This window comes from Dreissena polymorpha, chromosome 4 (assembly GCF_020536995.1).
Source record: "Dreissena polymorpha isolate Duluth1 chromosome 4, UMN_Dpol_1.0, whole genome shotgun sequence".
In the NCBI taxonomy this organism is placed as follows: Eukaryota; Metazoa; Mollusca; class Bivalvia; order Myida; family Dreissenidae; genus Dreissena; species Dreissena polymorpha.
Genome location: NC_068358.1, coordinates 75,014,696 through 75,025,529, shown reverse-complemented (window position 1 = coordinate 75,025,529; position 10,834 = coordinate 75,014,696). Strand labels below are relative to the sequence as shown.

Sequence of the window (10,834 nt, the reverse complement as noted above, 5' to 3'; positions counted from 1 at the left end):
AAATCGTAGCGAATCGTGGGCTTGTTTTCGTAGTGGAATAGGGCCATAGCTGAAGTCTTTATAGTGAACACGTAGTCTTGTAATGTATGCAATAACCGATGTACATTTAATACATTCATAACATTACGAAATGGCCTTTATTTTGTTGCTTAAGTGTTTGCAAATACGATTAAAAATTGAATTAAAACGTATATTCTTTCTATTTCGTACGTATTAAATAAATGTTCAGTGTAAAACTGAAATGCAAAGGAAACGTGACTGTTTTCCTCTGAAAGTTCTTTTTGCAAGCTCTATGCGTAGGTAACCTGTCAAACCTGCTAGGGATGGGATTACGGGTCATAGAAAAATAATGTGGTGATTTCTTCGATGCTACGTTAAGTTGCTAAAGTTGTTAGATTATACCGGTACTTAATATAAAGTAAAGTCCAACGACTTTATGTTAATATAAGACGATCGTATCCCTATTATAAACACATCCCTTTAAGGGACTTTTTCACAGATTTTGGCACGTATTTTAGTTTGTTATTTAATTTTTTAATGGATATATGTTAACATTTGAACTAAAAAGCCCGGTTAAAAATAAGAATACAATTTAAAAATAAAAACGAAAAACTAGGCGAGTTTTATCATATACCAATCTTCAACTGGCCTCAAAACACTGACCATTGGATTAAAGTCTGACATTTTTGCCACTCATCCACACGCGCTCTTATAAAGAGTGGTGCATTTTATACATTATATAAGCCATCCTCGAAATGTCACAAAATATTAAGATAATAACATAACTTTTTAAATTATTCAATAGTTTTACGTTTGTAACGCTTGATAATTTTCACGTTTTTCAATCGTCTAAAGATTCCTATAATGGATAATTTAGAGCATGGTAAATGTTCAGCATTAGTGTTTCCTCTCAAATATCATAACTACAACGAAAAATTTTGAAATCTTATTTTTTCAATTATTTTTTTCAATTTTGTTAATTTACCAAAACGTGAAAAGGTCCTAAAATAAGATATGGAATCGTTATAATTCGTCCAGTACTTAAGTTTGAATATTTTCCACTTCATTGTATTTCTTTACTTATATTACTTAATACTCTTTAAGCCTGCTTACAAAATTAGACATTCTTTAGACTGAATCAATAATTGCCGGATGTTTGTGTAACCTGCTTATTGCCATTGAATACGCTCATCTGCCAACTGCTACAAACATGCGCGTATTTTTGGTATTGGTTGTATACATTTGACTTAAACGAAAATGATCAGCAAATTAAAACGGTTTTTTGTTCGATATAGTTCACGACTTTCTTTCAATGATGTATATCTGAAGGATGAACCAATGCACTCCACCCATTGCAGTTTGAGGTCCATATGCCTGCAAACGATTAAATGATCTACATACCATGTAACATTCAGGTGGTTTGTAGTTTGTGCAATAATACAGCATGCTTTTATTAGCAATAAAACTGCAGCGATCAACAGATGCACTTCAAGAAATGGAAAGATGGGCGATATACATATCTACAATATATAATTTAGTTGAAAATGATAAGAAAAGACAAAGTAAATAATGGTAATGCATTTCTATTTATTCATTATTCATTATTTCATACGTATGAATATTTATCTAGCATTTAGCTTATATAGCAACGAACCTTTAGTTTACTAAACATGCCATCACGGAAAGTGAAATAATAAGAGCTTATATATACAATCATGAAACATTACAAAGTAATTCATTTCACTTCATCATAATTTGCCATTGTTTCAATCTGTTCAAAGTACTTTAGTTTAGACTAAAGACAGACTTAAATGTGTAGTCCCAACGTGGTTTAATGCTCAGCATAAAAGTCTTCAAAACACAGACATGTCGGCATTTTTTTAATTGGCAACTTGATTTAATTTATATAAAAGATCATGCAAATTAGTTATTTTGAACCAATTAATAAAAGCAAAAAATATTATTGTGTTTTCCGATTAATAATAATTGAAATCATTTTTCATAATATTACTTGTTGTCATAAATATCAACAAAAAAGTATATTATATACACGTGTACGTTTTTATAATTTATGTTTAATGTGAACAACGAACACTTACTCTGATAAGAGATTTTCATGTGAACTTTGATGTGCTTAGGTCAAGTGAAAATATACGAGAAATGCATACAATATTCACTTTGCATTGAACTACATGTAAATAAATTAATATCATGTTACTTATTTAGTATTATGATATGGTAATTAATAAACTTCAAGCGGTGCAAATTACACTATCATGACGAAATAAGTATGTGATATTTCATGTTTTCTCTACATTTTTGTGATACGACACATTTAAAGTAAATATATTTTACTGAAATTCATTTAAGCAACCTTAACCCATTTATGCCTAGTAGACTCTCCCATCCTTCTAAATTGGATCAATTTATTTCCAAATTAGGGATGTCTAGTATATTTCTATATTTATAATATTTCTTTCAGAAATTCTTTTAAGCAAACAGCGCATACCCTGATGAGACGCCGCATTATGCGGCGTCTCATCTGGGTCTCCGCTGTTTGTCAAGGCCTTTTTTCAAGACGCTAGACATTAATGGGTTAAAACATGACACACACGTCATAAGCACCGTACATAATCACTGTGAATGAACAAAAACTGTCACGTGACCACAAAAGTCAACGTCAGTAGTCATTTTATGACAACAAACAGCCGCGCAAGGTAGTTTTTTTTCCCAATATCTTTGCTGATCATCCTCTGACTTTCATAATACCTAGTGCATGCAATATGGCATGCATATAGCTTACGACCGGTATACCACGCGTTTTGTGTGTTGCTCTTGTTTTCGAGAACACTTCGGCGCAAATTTCCATTTAAGAAGCAAACGTCAGTAGTAAAATTACAAAGAGTCAGTGTTCTCGAAAATTAACGATCACAGAACTGTCTATGCTTTACCGGACGAACCTATATTACACATGTCTATGCATAAACAAAGTGTTCTCGAAAACCAGAGCAACACACACAACGCGTGATATACCGATCGAAAGCTATTTGCATGCCATATTGCCTGCACTAGGTATTATGAAAGTCAGAGGATGATCAGCAAAGATATTGGGAAAAAACCTATCTTGCGCGGCTGTTTGTTGTCATAAAATGACTACTGACGTTGACTTTTGTGGTCACGTGACAGTTTTTGTTCATTCAAAGTGATAATACAATTATATTATATGCGGTTTGCGGCAAGCTATAGGAAGTGTCGGAGTCTTGCCTCCAGACTATTGACAAAACCTTTTAGAATGTCATTTCCACTGATAACGTTCACACGTAGTTAACTCCTGAAGACATTTCACTGTTTATCTTCTCTCGTCAGTAAATACATCAGCTTGTTACCTAATTGCGTATGTTATATAATTTATTTAAATGTGCATATTTTTTTTTGAGATGACGAGCAAACAAGCAAAGCACGATTTATTTTATATCGTGTTAAATCACATACTTGTTTTACTATTTATGAAACAGCACAAGTACGGACGTCGATGTTACGTGCAAGTAATGTCTTGCGGTGATTTATGACCGATTGGGTTCCCCTATTGAATCCTTCATCGATCTAGAAAACATTTTATCAGATTAAGGCGCTGGATTAACTGAGATATGAGGTCTCCAGTATTGACTGTATTAATTATACAGTGTCATACGGCGATTTTCAACGACTTTTTGTGACATAATTGCGAAGAATATTGACAGAAACGCCGCAAATTAAACATGGTATATTTTTAAAGAGAACACCTTGGCATAATGTTACAATAATACATGCAATTACGATGATTTATTTCGAAAATAGTGGTGTTTAAAGTATAATTCGGCAAGAAGAAAGCACAAGTACATCTATTTAAGGAAGACATATACTCTTGTAACGGTAAACTGCATTTTATTTATAAACAAGGGACTTTTTCACATATTTTACATTAATATAAAATATAGCATCACCAAAAGCAACACATATTTACATCTATATAAAAAGTAAAGCGCATACATATATTCCTAAAAAATCATTAAAACTTAAATAAATTTGCATTGAAGACGTACAAAAAAACGCAAAGCACATGTTATACATACATTTTCATCCGGTGTAGTAAAAATATCAAGTAATGTAAATATGCAAATAAACAAAAATGAAAGTGTGTATATTTCACATTGCGTTTATATGCTTTGCATAATGATTAATAAAATGCAATTTAAAAGTAATACAAAAATGCAAAATTTAAGTACTCTAAGAATGCAAAGTAAAATTTATATAAATATGTTAAAGAAAGTAATAAAAACATTGGCTTCTACACGAAATGTTAAAATGGGATATATCTGAAAATGAGTTACCAATATAAGAAATGTACTAACACTATTTTTAAATTTGACTATACCTTCATGCAAACGGAATCAATGAAAACTTGACCATATTGTGAGATTCTATTGACAATATACTGCTAGCAAAGCTGCCTGGTGGACAGATATTCAGCGTCGGCTTAGCATATGCCACAGAAATTTCTTTTTCAATTGATATAAGCCATTTTCCGCTGCGTTCGTAATTGAAACACGATGAAAACAACCGACAGTTCGTAGCCAAGGGCGCACGCCATGGCAACGCGGGATAATGTTGTCGTTCATTATTTATAAGTGGGAAAAGCGAAATGACTGTTAGCTTATCGAAAATAATAATGATAGCAAATCGTTTATTTCCTTGCCAAGATTAACTTGAGATGAGGACAGAAAGCAAAGATTAATTTTAAAAAATCATGCATTTGTAGAACTTATTATAACATTATGTATTATAAAATTATTCCGTTACTAGAGTTCAATATCCGATTGTTCAAACAACTTAACAACCAAGCCAAATGATTTGATATGGTTCTTGCATTTCGCATGTTTTCGTGAACGTTTATAGCTACTATTAATAAGAATTTATTTTGTATAAAAGCATATCGTTTCTGTATGTTTTGCACAATTCATTAAAAAGCAATCATATGGTGGGTAAAAGTCCAACAAGCATACACTTTTCACCTTTAATCAGGTAGAATCCAGAAAGTTGCATCAGCATTTGCAAATAAGGTCGAGAGCTGGTTCTTGCTTTCTGTAGACAATTTGCTGAGTGCAAAATGTCACCTACCGTTCGCCAAAGGTGAGTGACCTTTTTCTGTAATAATGAAGGGTCTCGCATTAACAAAACCTATATAACAGAAATGTGATATTACATTAATTATCTAGCTCATCGTCAAAAATCATATTTACAATGCAATACTGAGTTAACGCGATAGCAATTTTAAGTCAAATAGTGAACTACATGTATATATATATATATATATATATATATATATATATATATATATATATATATATATAAACAAAAACGCTGTATTACCGAAGCTTTCGACCTCACGGTCTTCATCAGCGGCCATTTTTTATTTTCAGATGTTTTATTATGAACGGAAATGACGTCGTGCATTTCCGGCGTCAACGTTGTTTACGCGCCCATTTTATTAATGTTTATTCTTGCACGTTGATGCCATATGGTCGGTATGTCCTTAGTTTTGACTTCCAAAATTGTTCCATGGTTTTGCGGTACTCGTCCGACCCGCTGAGTTTTTCGAGTGCCATTATTTGGAAATCATCCATGGAATGTCCGTCGGTGTAGAAATGTTCAGCTACCGGGTCACTGTGCTGTGCGCGAATACGCGACAGATTCAATAGATGTCGCTGGTACAGAGTTACGCCGGTCTCTCCCACATACACGAACATGCGACAGCGACGACAGTTGACCGCGTACACAACATTGGATGATTTGCAATCAACATTGTTTCTGACGCTGTACTTCCTGCCGCTGGGATCTGTGAAATATACCGCCTTCATCATGTACGGGCAAATGGCGCATCTCTGCGCCCCACAGGGCCCGCTCATATTGGGTTTTCGGAAGAACATCCTATTGTGTTTTTTGTGCACTAGGATGTCTTGCAGTCTCACGGTCTTCATCAGCGGCCATTTTTTATTTTCAGATGTTTTATTATGAACGGAAACGACGTCGTGCATTTCCGGCGTCAATGGCCGCTGATGAAGACCGTGAGGTCGAAAGCTTCGGCAAAAATAATTACAGCGTTTTTGTTTAAATATATAACTTAGAGGGAAGATTGCAATAACAAGGCACATTAAAAAAATTATAGTATACTACATTTACTCTCAACTGCATAGAAAATAACGTTGTTTTTCGAAAATAATAGCGCTTTGGTAATGAAGCGGTCATCATTTAGATATAATTCAAAATTGACTCCTTATCAGAAATGCACGCTCGTTCTTAGTTAAACCGCAATTAATGAAAAGAGGTGCGTTTTAAGTGCAAATATTTCCATTTCGCCATAGAAAAACAACAACATTTCTTACTTTCTAACACATTTTTCGTTATGGCCACATGCATAAATTATTAAATAATAATAGCTGATACTTCAATATTAAATTCTGTTGAGCAAAGAAATAACAATTCTTTACATTTTCATTTTGTTCATTCAATATTTTTGGTATAGAGCATATCTCTAAAAATGTTGGATGACTACACAACCGCGAAACTCCCTGTGTATATCAAGATGATTGTAACGAATTATCCAGCGCTCGAGTTAGTCGATGCTAAATTGTACAATAAAAGATTAGCCATTTCAAAACTATTAAAAACAATATTACGAATGATAGATATACATTATGGTTTTAATGAAGTTACACTTATTTCAATTACTAAACGTCAGACAAAAATGAACGGAACAAAGAAAAAAAACGTGCCAAAACGTTTATCGTCAAGCAATATGTCCATTATCATTAAAAAGCAAATCATTAAAAAAACATTATTTGTTTTTATTTTCAATGTTTGCTCAGTAATATTTCTGAGCGGTTTCAATATTCTACCGTATTTGACAAGCATGGATCCATAATGAATTTCGCATGAGCACGATTCACTTCACGAACAAAGCTAACTGCCACGTGGTTAAACTTAAAGATGTAGTTCTCGGTAAGGTTTGTATGTCGTTGCCTGTGTACCAATAGGTTTCACATACTATAAGTATAAAAGATACATGTCCATTCTTACACCAAGCCTAGAAATATTTCAATTAATACGCTGTCAAAAATATCGAAAAATTGATAAATTTACAATGAAGGATTTGGTAGGTAGATAATGAATGGGCTTATAATTCTGTCGTAACCAGTAACACACGTATGCATAAACCAAATGATTCATTTCGAATCATTCAAACTAACGAGTCGCATTTTGAGAAAACTGGGCATAATACATGTGCGTAAAGTGTCGCCCCATATAAGCCTGCACAGTCCGCACAGGCTAATCAGGGTCGACACTTTCCGTCTAAATTGGATTTTTGCTAAGAAGAGACTTCATTTAAACGAAAAATGTCATAAAAGCGGTAAGTGTCGTCCCTGATTAGACTGTGTGGACTGCAGAGGCTAATCTGGGACGACACTTTACGCACATGCATTATGCCCAGTTTTCTCAGAGCACGACTCAAATACCCATAATTTAGCAGCGCTGTAGGAGAACTGAGCTTAATGCAGGTAGGAAAGTTTCGTCCCAGATTAGCCTGTGCAGCCCGTGCAGGCTAATCGGAAAACTATTATTTCATCCTTTATGAAATTTCTTTTAAGGACAGTCTCCTGTAAACTCAAATATAGTTTAGGTGGAAAGTATGGTTGCAGATATGCCTGTCAGGACTGTACAGGCTTTGTGGGGCGACACTCAAAGTACATTCATTAAACCCGATTTTCCCAGAAACTAAATGTACATTACGGCCAAGCTTTTGCTAGAAATTTGTAAGTATCTCTTATACCAACCGTGCATGAACGTTTGTTCTTATTGCGTTCCTATGGAGGCTAAAACGGAAATGCGAAACGCTAGCTTACATATTTACTCGGCGGTCGAGAGCTTCTATGGCTTTATGAAACATCCGATGAATATTTTATAGGCTGCATACATACTGTTCCATATAACAAAGTGCATGTGAAACTTTACGACACATTCTGCTAAAATTGATTGCGTCCAAACAATGGAGCCTAGAGACGGCGTTATTTTCCATGGTTTCCCTGGAGACAATTTGGATATACCTCTGATAGTATGGTTGCAATTATTAACTTGGCAAACTAATAAAATACTGTATACATTGACTGATAGGAGAAATGTGAAAAATATAATATTGTATAAATTTGCCCACAAATCATGCATATCTATTTACTAGTATGAATTCTAGTATGTTTTACATAATACTAACATATTTATTTTATTGTTCTTTCCGACAATACAATACATGTGATCTTTTAGAAAGCATGTATTATTTGCCCAATATTAAAACAATTTCACTGAAATGTGCATACCAAAAAATAAAATGAGTTTTGGGGCAAAAGACCATAAACCTAACACTTCGTTTATTGTACCCTACCATAACAGACCAAATACAATTTATTTTGAGATATGATGCAACTTTCAACAACAAAAAATAAACTACTCGAAAATTGCAAAAAAAGTATACATACAAGAAGTTCATTAGAATCGTTAACGAACTGTAAGCAAATAATTAAATAGCATAGCAGAATTCTTGTCTATTACATGAAATGTATTTGTTATTTGGAATATAAATGTTATTTACAATGAAAAGCCGTTTACATGAAACTAATATTTACTGAAATTCCCTTCCATACGATACCAGATAGTTTAGAAACCATAAAGCAACGTTTTTCTTCTCAGAAGGAGGAAAGTCTCCTGAGACCATCGCAGTTTAATTTGTATTGTAACGCGATGACCAAGTATTGGGTGACTAAATGACAGTACTAACCTACTCTCTTTCTTAACATTGCATTTTATTTCGTGCTCTTTATACGTTTATATTGTTCATTCGCTTGATCATTCAGCCAGTCACTATATAATTCACTCACTCACTCAGCCCGCCCGTTTACTTACTCACTAACCGAATATATTATCATTAAAAAATAATTTCTCTACAACACCCATTTGTATTTGAAAGCAAACCAGCTTGCGAATTAAATAAATGCAAAGTAAATGTTGTTAAAAGCCACAGAAGTATCGATAAACCGTAATTTGATGCTCATATATCAACGGTTGATGAATGATACATCTTGTTAACCCATTTATGCCTAGTGGAAACTCCCATCCTTCAAAATTGGATCAATTTATTTCCAAAATTAGGGATGTCGAGTATATTTATTTCTATATTTATTCCTTTAAGCAAACAGCGCAGACCCTGTTGAGACGCCGCATCATGCGGCGTCTCATCTAGCTCTACGCTGTTTGCCAAGGCCTTTTTTCTAGACGCTAGGCATAATGGGTTAATGTTAAAGTCTTCTCTAGAAAGCACTTGTCGCAATTAAAATGGTTTCAAGCATGTGAATATGCTATGACAAACACTGCAGTATAATTTTGCAAAGGAAAAAAACTAGAAATGTGAAGCTTGTTATTTGTCAAATGGAGATAACCACAGGTGGTTAGCGTGTGGCTATGATATTAATTAGTGAAAACATCATTTTGAATGATAAATAATCATATTATAACGAAAAATTAACTTTTCTGAAAAAAATATTTCACTATCAAATATATATATAACAAGGTATGCAACTCAAAATCAGCCCAAAACGGGGTGCATCGCTTTGAACAGCCATATCTTCATCAATTTTGCAGCGATTTTCACGATCTCGGTCTTATTCAACGCAGAAATGAATTTCCTTTCTGGAAATGTATATGTCTTGCAATATTTTTACAAATGCTGGGTCAACTTTTAATGAATAACACGATACACAACACGCATGACCCAGTTGACAGTGATCATGCTGTCTTTAAGACTGAAATCTTCACGGAGTAAAGGGCAACTTCCCTACAAAGTTCATGTAGTTCGATACCATAATTCAATAAAACGTATGAAAAAACATTATTACCGTTCTTGTCGTTACATTCTGCATCAAGACTAACTGTCCAGCGCCGTTTGAAACCTTTGTTTACATACATTTCAACTAACTGACATTTTAAACATACGAGTGATTTCATTGGTCCAATGCGGAGGTGTGTCTTTACAACTGGAGATTTCATTCATAAAGAATACATGATCACTGTCAACTGGGTCATGCGTGTTGTGTATCGTGTTATTTCTTAAAAGTTGACCCAGCATTTGTAAAAATATTGCAAGACATATACATTTCCAGAAAGGAAATTCATTTCTGCGTTGAATAAGACCGAGATCGTGAAAATCGCTGCAAAATTGATGAAGATATGGCTGTTCAAAGCGATGCACCCCGTTTTGTGCTGATTTTGAGTTGCATACCTTGTTATATATATATTTGATAGTGAAATATTTTTTTTCAGAAAAGTTAATTTTTCGTTATAATATGATTATTTATCATTCAAAATGATGTTTTCACTAATTAATATCATAGCCACACGCTAACCACCTGTGGAGATAACAGTCTTTTTTTCAATATGTATCGTTCATTTAAACATGTAAAGCACTATGAATGTTGTCAAGCTGTAATCTCCTATGATATTATTTTCACACAGTTTAGATTATAAGTTCTACAGCTTAGAATTGAGATTGAGCGAAAGACAATCCAATATATTCCGAGAGACGAACGATATTGTCTTTCATGTAACAAACTTGACTGTGAAGACTTATGTAATTTATCTGTACATGCAATAAATTTGTTTAATTGTTTATGTATATAAACGCCCATAAACATATATGTTATATCGTGCTAATGCACATTCAATATATTGATGTGTTTAGATGATACACTTT

At 33.6% G+C, this 10,834-nt stretch overlaps 1 long non-coding RNA gene across 1 annotated transcript; it reads right to left on the bottom strand.

Annotated features, from left to right (window-relative positions):
* Positions 1 to 5,041: 5,041 nt before the first annotated feature.
* LOC127880305 (uncharacterized) lies at positions 5,042 to 5,509 on the bottom strand. Its single transcript, XR_008049504.1, has 2 exons — positions 5,410 to 5,509; positions 5,042 to 5,184 (listed from the first exon to the last, which is right to left on the bottom strand). It is a non-coding gene; the product is annotated as an uncharacterized LOC127880305 (long non-coding RNA).
* Between the last annotated feature and the right edge of the window lie 5,325 nt (positions 5,510 to 10,834).